Raw genomic sequence first — 9,113 nt, 5'->3', positions numbered from 1 at the left:
TGAAGAAGGGTCCAGACCCAAAACGTCAGCTTTCTTGCTCCTCTGATGCTGCCTGGCTTGCAGTGTTCATCCAGCTCTACACCTTGTTATCTCAGACTCCAGCATCGGCAGTTCCTCCTATCTCCATTTGTTCCTACTTTAGCAGACAGGAAACAATCAGTTCTCTGTCCATGTCAGTACACTACCCCCGATCCCATGGGTTTAATTTTACATTCTATATCTATGTGGATCCTTATCAAAGCCTTCTGAAAGTAGAAGTAATCCACATCCCCTCACCAACTCTAACTCCATCAAAAAATTCCAGTAGATCTGTGAAGCACAATTTCCCTTCCCTAAATCCATGCTGATCGTCTGATCTTGGTCACTGCTTTTTACGTGCTCTGCCATTAAAATCTTTCAGAATGAACCGGCTAACCAGTCTGTAATTGTTTCAGAGATAGCAGGAACTGCAGATGTTGGAGAATCCAAGATAACAAGGTGCAGAGCTGGATGAACACAGCAGGCCAAGCAGCATCAGAGGAGCAGGAAAGCTGACGTTTCGGGCCTAGACCCTTCTTCAGAAAATTTCTGAATTACTTTCTGAAAAAGGGTCTAGGCCCAAAACGTCAGCCTTCCTGCTCGGCCTGTTGTGTTCATCCAGCTCTGCACCTGGTTATCTCAGTCTGTAATTGTGTCTTCTCACTACATTTTTTTTCAATAATGGGATTACATTAGCTACACTCTAATCCATAAGAACTATCCAGAACCTACAGCATCTTGAACGATGATCAGTGCATCCACTACTTCTGGGGCCACTTCCTTAAATACTCTGGAATGTAGATTCAGACCCTAGGAACACAGTCTTCAATCGCATCTCTCTACTAATTCTAACAAATGTTTAAAATGGACAGAATAAGATAGACAGTTAACTTTGATAATATGGTATTAGCACTTAATTTCTGTACATCAGGTACTTATCATAAAACAGGATTTTACAGAAGACTACTCCTTTCTGGAAAACCTGACAACTTTAAATCTTTTATACAATCAATTATGGTGATTTACAACCAGAGCTAATCCAAGAATGATCTCTTCCAGAGAAGTACTATGACCAATGTCCAATCAGAGGACCTCACATTGAAAAGAACTATCCAGATAGTGGAAAAGTTGAAATTTGAAAACAGCCTGAGAAAGTTACAAGTAAAGAAAACTGACCTAGCTCAAGGTGATCAGCCTTTATCAATTCTCTACAGTACAAAAATATCAATGCATCACTGAATAAACCAACTCAAAATTCCTTAAACCTTTTGACACTAGAAAATACTAAAACTAAAACTTTCTCCAGCTTTATTATGCCAATAAAACTTCTATGAGAAAGTGGGAGACTAAGTGGGAGTCCAAAACCACCAGTGAATCACAATTAAAACAACAATAATGTGCATAAAGTGGTTAACACTTTAAAGCAACCACCTTTGGAAGAGAAACTAGATTACTAATACAAAGATGATGTGTCAACTTTCTAAGAAAGAAATCACTTCTCTTAGGGATAATAGGTGAGTCATCTGTACCAGATATAACCCAGATCATACAGTTGAGTCGTTCAAATAATTGTTCACCTGATAAGGTATAATCTTGATTTTCCCTTGGGCAAACAGAATGAAACTATAACAAATATGTGGTACACACAGAACATTATTCAAAATCAAAAATAACACCGACTGTATTTGACACACCAATGCTATAATGGAGACAGGATACCCTAATCAGAAAAACATGGTGCACATGGTATCAGTAGTTTAGACTAACACCAGCACGACAACTGTTGGTAGTCAACCTACCCACTATAATAAGAATTGAGGCCTGATTGAGCTGTCCATTGCTGACAAGTGAGTCAAAAAATTAAAAGGGCGTTTCACATTTTTGAGCACTGTACCAGTGTTGAACCAATTTTACAGTTTGACCGACTGTCTGCCACTATCTGCATCTCAGACTGGGAATATGCTCAATTATCTCCGGCTACAGGTTACATGCTGTGTAAAGACCACCTAGTTGATCAATTCTGGAGCTGGTCTCATCCACGGTGTCAACTGAGCTGAAGAGTGTCACTACTTTTGCCTCAGGCTGAGGGATCTACCACCATTGCCAGATTTAGTTCATAGTGAGATACGAGCCTGTCCTTATTCTGGTAAATAGCAATCTTAAATATTTACATTATATGGGTAAGTAAATAGAAGACAGCACTCCTAGTGCCCTGTAGGCTCTATCCTAGTCCTAAGTGCGCGCTGTACATCAGCAGGCATCACTGATGACATCCTATTCATTAGCATAACGGACAAGCCTTTAATTCCATAGCAGCGAAGCATCTCTTCTAATTAATAACCATGGACAGGCTCCTGAGGCTGGAGTGCTGAAAGAAGGACTCCAGGGTTCTCTTCCCTTAGAGATGCAAACTCCTGTTTTGGAGTATTTATCCAATTTTCTTTTATAAGATGTGACATCTGTCTTGATCACTTGTTGTGATGAGTATGTCATGCTCCAAAAAAAAAAATAAAATAAAAAAAGCCATACTTAAAAACGTGTGCCCGAAACGCTGCCCTCGCATTCAATAATGATTTTAAACCAATGGCTCTTTCTTCAACTTGACAACTATTTTTTCATTGAAATGTTTCCTGATCAAAACAAAAAACCTAAATCTGTGATCCACTGGAAATAGTTTTAGCACCTCAAGTCACTCTTCATAAATGAGTTTGTCATTTCTGGCATCATCTTGGTAAATTTTGCATGCTGCTATGTTTTTAATGGCCTTTCTATAACATTAAAGATATTACACAGTACTGCAAGTGTCAATCCCTTAACTGAGTCAGAAGTGACTTAAACATGGGGTAAACAACTTTTCCCGTTCAAATGTTTGTTTAAAAAAGGTCTTCTTAACCTTCTCTTCATTGGAAAGTGTCAAGTGCCCAAAGTTTGTCTTCCTATTCCCGACATCATCCTACTGAATCTACATACACTAAAGCTTCAACATCCTTTTCATCATAGGTCCACTAAAAACTGCAACCTACCAATGTTTTGTCTAAATTAATCATTGCATCTTTATTCTTGTACTCTATAGTCTATGTAAAACCCAAAATTGATGTTGACTTTTGTGTGGTTTAATCCACGTGAACTTTGAAGGAACCACTATTTAAATCAGAGCCTTTGTTCATCCACCTTCAAGATCTCTCTTGTATATACACTCCCTTTATATACACACTAAAACATTAGTCAAATTAAATCACGTGTGCTTATGCTATCATTTCTTTGGAACTATCTTCTGTTAAAATGTATGGATATTTGTATTTACCTTCTTAACTTGATTTTTTTTGAAAGCACCATAAAGTACGCATTAGGATCCACATGAATGCATATCATACGGTGTTGAAGCCTCATGTTTGTTGGGTTAGCTACATACCCAATTATAAAAAAGGAATTTTGAACAAAATGCTACATCATACATCAGCATCTTTGTGTTTAGTTTTTGCTTCCTGATGTCACACTCAACAAGTCACCAATCTTGGAGGTCCTACTGGATTATATGGAGATGCAATGACTGGTTTGTCCCATCTGGTTTTATGTATGAACTGCCAGGAAAATAGTTGGGCTCAAGGAGGAGTGGAAAAAGAGTTGCTAAATGCCCAAAATAACAACTCTGAAATATCAAGCCCTGGGATAAAGCAAATTTCTGTTTTTCTTTGTTAGAAATAGTAGGAACTGCCGATGCTGGAGAATCTGAGATAACAAGGTGTAGAGCTGGATGAACACAGCAGGCCAAGCAGCATCAAAGGAGCAGGAAAGCCGACGTTTTGGGTTTAGACCCTTCTTCAGAAAATTGTTGGAATTTTCTGAAGGGTCTCGACCCGAAACGTCAGCTTTCCTGCTCGGCCTGCTGTATTCATCCAGCTCTACACCTTGTTATCTGTTTTTGTTTCTTTTAAAGAAAAAAAGCCATACTTGTGGAACAGGGAATACAATATTTAAAAGTGATTTTTTAAAATGATGAAATCAATGCTTTCCAATGTGAATAACTTATTCTGGACAGGATCATTTTATTGAATTTTTTTTAAAATTTAAGATAAGGGTACACATTTCACAGTGACATGTATAACCTTCAAATCCAAAGTGTGGATGATATTAGTAATTGGAAACAGCCACAACAGCTCAATAAATGCCTGTGTCTGTTCTAAGGAATTATCTGCCAACATTTGGCAATGTTTCAAGGACCACTGAATCCCTTGTTCTCATGGCCTCCTGAGTCACCATACCACACTACATGTGGTGTTAATCTCAATTTAAAGTGTAGGTCAAGTATTTAAATTTAAAACTGTACCCCAAAAGACTCTTTCACTTTATTCCATATTGGCAAAACTCAGTCCCTAAATGCTAAAATTATTAATGAATGTAAAATATATTTTAAGGGTTTAATTTCCAAAATCTATAAATCATGCTGATTTGAGACAGAGATCATTGAGATAGAGAAACAAGTTTACAGCATGTCAAAAGAGATGCACACACCAACTCTTTATACAAAAATGAAGTCCGCACGTCGAGAGATTACTGGACATGTGGTGCCTTGTACACTTTCGTTTTTCAAAATAATGTATCAAAGCATCAAATGTATCGTAATTTGAACTGAAATTGCAAGTTTGTGTTGAAGCTATTATGAACAAGAAGGAATTTTCAAGTTTCTTTACCTTTTTATTTGACACATTAGACTATGAGGCTAATACTTCCCTAAAATGATTAACTACAATTGCAGGATTTCCAATTCTGATTTTATGTTACACTGAATAACCCCGAAAAAGCCACATCGCAGGGACAAAACAGAAATCTTAGTGTTTTGCTATATGCTTTAGAAATCTGCATAAGATGTTTGCTTTACATGTTAAACTGGTGTTTTAAAGCCTAAATTTTTTATATTGAAACAGAGACTTTAATCCAGTACGTCATTAATCCCAATTGACAAGTATATACAGCAGTATAAATTAGAAATAACCCAAGAAAAATGGTTCTCTTTAAAAGAAGTATGCTTAATTAAAAACGGAAAGAACTGTGGACGCTGTAAATCAGGAACAAAAACAAAGTTGCTGGAAAAGCTCAGCAGGTCTGGCAGCATCTGTGAAGGAAAATAGCAGTTTACGTTTCGGGTCCGGTGACCCTTCTTCAGAACTGTTTTTTCCTTCACAGACGCTGCCAGACCGGCTGAAATATGCTTAGTTGTCGGTTTTGTATGAATCAAATCTACAGTTCTCACCACTAAATTATCTTAGCCTTGCTTTATTCAAGTATACAGTACAAAACTCGTTCGAATCAAATTACTGTCCAACAGATTTGGCACCTCTCCCACCCGACGATCAATTACAAAAGGTTTTTAAACAAAGTCTTTAAATTGTATGAACTAATCCTACCTTCAAAAGGACCGAAATAGGGGACGGCAAAAATAGTTGCTCATATCTGTTGTCAGCTTTTCCCCTAAAGTCGCAACTAACAATCCGAAGACATCAGGCACAAGAACTCCAACCTGCCTGCACCATTATAATGCATTGCAGGCGCTACCACGGTAACAGAAAAAAAGCGAGGCAGCTGCCAAGATTACTTCTTTAGACTTCAAGGAGTCCAAAAATCAGGAAAAAAGACTTCACTACAATCTCTTGTGCTGTCCGTTCGCCCAAGGCTACGCAAGTCACAGCCGAGTTTCAGCTTTTCAACTTTAAAATTCGCAGTTACAGCAGGGAAAAAACAATTCAATCTTTCCAGATAAGAAACCAAACGGATATGCTTGTAAAAGGGTGTGTATGGGGAGGGGGAAGGGAGGTAAGGGGAGAAGTGTGATGTGACATACATATGGAATGAGCATTAGAACAATACTGGCAGACCAGCCAGCCAACAGCACTCTGGGCAGCTGCATTCATAAACTGAGCCTCACAGCGCTGGCAGCGAGAGAGGGGAAAAAAAAAAGTTACCAAGGTCAAATAACCGAGAAGACAAAAGGATTCTGTCGCACATGCTAAGTAAAAACTCACCAGAGCTCTGCCGCATGGACAGAAGCTGCTCACATTCATAAAGATTAACAGAGTTTGACTACGAGACTGCGCTGCCTCTCAGCTTTAAAATTTTACTGCTGAGCATTGAAGTCCCAAGAGTTTTCAATTCCAGTTGGGCCCAATTAACACCATGACTAGCCACCCCACTCCTGGCTATCTTCTTTTCATGAACAATATATTTCATCTTTCTACCTTGACAAAGACAGTTTTTAAGATTCGTAGGTTACCAACCAATTTTAATTCGGAAGACACTCATTTCATTGTGCTGAAACCTACATTGAAGCAGAGTGATTTTTGAAATTAAACATCTCAATGCAAGTATGAAGGACTATAACATACCTTTAACCATTCCTAACCTGCAGGATATGCCACTTTCACTGTGATGAAAGATGGGAACCAATACGTGCAATAGAATTTTTGCCACGCAGGGTGTGCGTGAAATGTAACCAGGGGACCACGAGGGTTAAATTAACAATTCTTGTTAGGCATTACAGCCTAAGGGCACGTTCAAATAAATTCCCCTCCCCCTTTCTAATACAGCCAGTGCTCTGGCTTGCTAACAGCTTCAACATTCCCTGAAACCCATAATGAGCATCAACCACAGCCTGTTCAGCAGAGCTTGTTAAAGACAATAACTGGTAGTGAATGGCCATACACATTTGAATGTGACAAGATAGGAAGCCACTGGCTCCGCCTTCCAGGCATGCTTTGAGATTACACTGGAATATCGGATGTTCAGTCAATTTATCGATGCAAGTGTATAGCTATTTTGCACTGACTTGTATCAGATCTGTATGAAATAAAGGTGAAAATAAATTGGACGATTATGAACTTCGACACAGATCCAAAAAAAGAGAACATGAAAGAAATACATTACAATTGACAATAAAAACAATTTTCACTTGCGTAGCAAGCAATGGAACTCAGTGTGAAAGCAAGGTTTATTATTAAAGTAAAACCAATCTGGTATGAGCACTCCATGACAGGTAATCCTTCTCGTGAGCAAGTCCTTCATAAATCACGAGTGCTTTAATGTACATGCTGTGTGTGTGCAGTAAGAGAGACGGAGGACACATAAAACAGAGAAGGAAATAACTAACTCGGCCCCCTTTCCCCTCCCCATGTCTAAATGGTACTCCATTGTTCATTCCCTATTGATTTGTTGCAAGTTGCAAAGGAATTTCAGTCACCTACTCCTGTTTTGTTATATATTTAAATTCTCCAAATTATTTACAGAGAGGAGGCACAAAATTCTTTGTTTTGAAAGAGCTATTACATGGACTTTATAATTTTATAAAGATTATAGATAATATCTCAAACTCCGTGGTAATATTTTAGGCAGTTTTAAATTATTACTGCAATCAAAGTCCCCATGGTTCAACACAAAGCTTCTAATTAGGAAAGCTCAAGGTAATCACGTGCACAGAACAGAACTTGAACATTAAAAAAAAATGTTTTCCTAGTGCCTCTATAACAGGAAGGAACACAATGCTTGCACAGAGAAATTACATGCTCAAATTGCTAATGGAACAAAATCCTGAAACAATATTGAATATGGCACTACAGAAATCTGCAGTACGTAAAAACGTGAAGTTTTCATTATGGACATAACCTTCCGCTCCCAGAGGTGGCGAGCTTAGAGGCAGGAAGGGCAAGTGGTGATGTACACCAAATCTGCCACCTTCCTGCGTCCGCCAGAAATAATTTCGGATCAGAAAACTACATGGAAAGGCATACAAGGTCAACCTTTCCGCTCCACTGGCAATTAAAGTTTCAAAGGCCAATTAAGGACAACTTTATGGTCTGAGCGTGTCACTGCTGGAATCAACCCCGCTGCGAGTGGGCAGTTACCCTGAGGTGTACATGATAGCTGTTGCTTTCGAGCAGCTTGTCACCTTAGGAATGTGCAGTGTCAATCAAAGGCAAAGGCAGTCATTACCTGATAAAGTCACTGGACATCAGGCAGTAGGGTGTCCGGGATGGCTCCCCAGGTAATAGACGTGATCTTCGTTACAATGTATCCTACATGGAGATGGTCAAAGAGTGGCAGTAGAATCAGCTACCTTCTAGGTTTCATTGGATCAAAAGGCTGGTTTCCATAACTGCAGCAGTGGCCCACCTTAAAGCAAACCAATCATTAAAAAAAAAGGAACTGCAAGTATTAGGTCCTTGAAACAGGTGTTGGTACCTCAGTATATGCACTTTAAAGTGTGGGAAAAAGAAACCTTATTTGCCCTTCAGTGACTCAGTGGTTAGCACTGCTGCCTCAGCACCAGGAACCGGAGTTCGATTCCACCCTTGGGCGATGTCTGTGTGGAATTTGCACATTCTCCTTGTGTTTGCTCTTTCCTCTGGGTGCTCCAGTTTGCTCCCATAGTCCAAAGATGTGCAGGCTAGGTGGATTGGCCACACTAAATTGCCCATAGTGTTCAGGGATATGTAGATTAGGTGGGTTATAGGGGGATCAGTCTGGGTGGGATGCTCTGAGGGTCGGTGTGGACTTGTTGGGCCAAAAAGGGCCTGTTTCCACAATGTACGGATTCCATTATGAAGAATATGGTGTGCTACACACATTTACCCTGAAATGTACTGACCTATTGGGGCCCTAATATTTTGAGGAACACCCATAAAATCAGGCACTTTAGTCCAATTTTATGGCCCATATTTAAGTGTTAAAAAGGAAAAAGTCATATTAAAAGTTTTCTTTTAGTTCAAAGCCATTCCTTTGCTCAATATAGTTTAAAAAATTGCAGAAAACTATTTCATCTTAACTGCTCTGAAAAATGTGGGTGATATCTTAAAAAAAAGGCAACAAAACAGAACCAGTTCTTTAACATACAAAAACCCTACTAACTGATTTACGTGTAAAGAATTTCAAACTGCCAATTTGATTTGTTCAATGTACATGAAGATTAAAATAAACATTGATTATTCCACTACCTTCCTTACACTCAGTTATTTATTAATTTATGCTCTACTCGTGAAATTACAGTTTGAGGCACCTATAAAAAAAACAACTTTCACCAGTTACTTCTTAAGACTTGCAAAATTCAT

The 9,113-nt window shown here is 38.8% G+C and overlaps 1 protein-coding gene across 4 annotated transcripts in view; it reads right to left on the bottom strand.

The window, feature by feature from the left end:
• fat3a (FAT atypical cadherin 3a) overlaps nucleotides 1-9,113 on the bottom strand; it is a 689,153-nt gene that overhangs the window by 556,858 nt on the left and 123,182 nt on the right. The window contains exon 1 of one of the 4 annotated variants that reach the window (XM_048598161.1): nucleotides 6,399-6,481. The exons of the other annotated variants lie outside the window; for them this stretch is intronic. The gene's annotated coding sequence lies outside the window, so the exon portion shown is untranslated. Of the gene's footprint in view, nucleotides 1-6,398; nucleotides 6,482-9,113 lie in introns of those variants that run through there. 4 annotated transcript variants of the gene reach the window in all.

This window comes from Rhincodon typus, chromosome 6 (assembly GCF_021869965.1).
Source record: "Rhincodon typus isolate 14 chromosome 6, sRhiTyp1.1, whole genome shotgun sequence".
In the NCBI taxonomy this organism is placed as follows: Eukaryota; Metazoa; Chordata; class Chondrichthyes; order Orectolobiformes; family Rhincodontidae; genus Rhincodon; species Rhincodon typus.
This window is presented reverse-complemented; position numbering and strand designations above follow the sequence as displayed.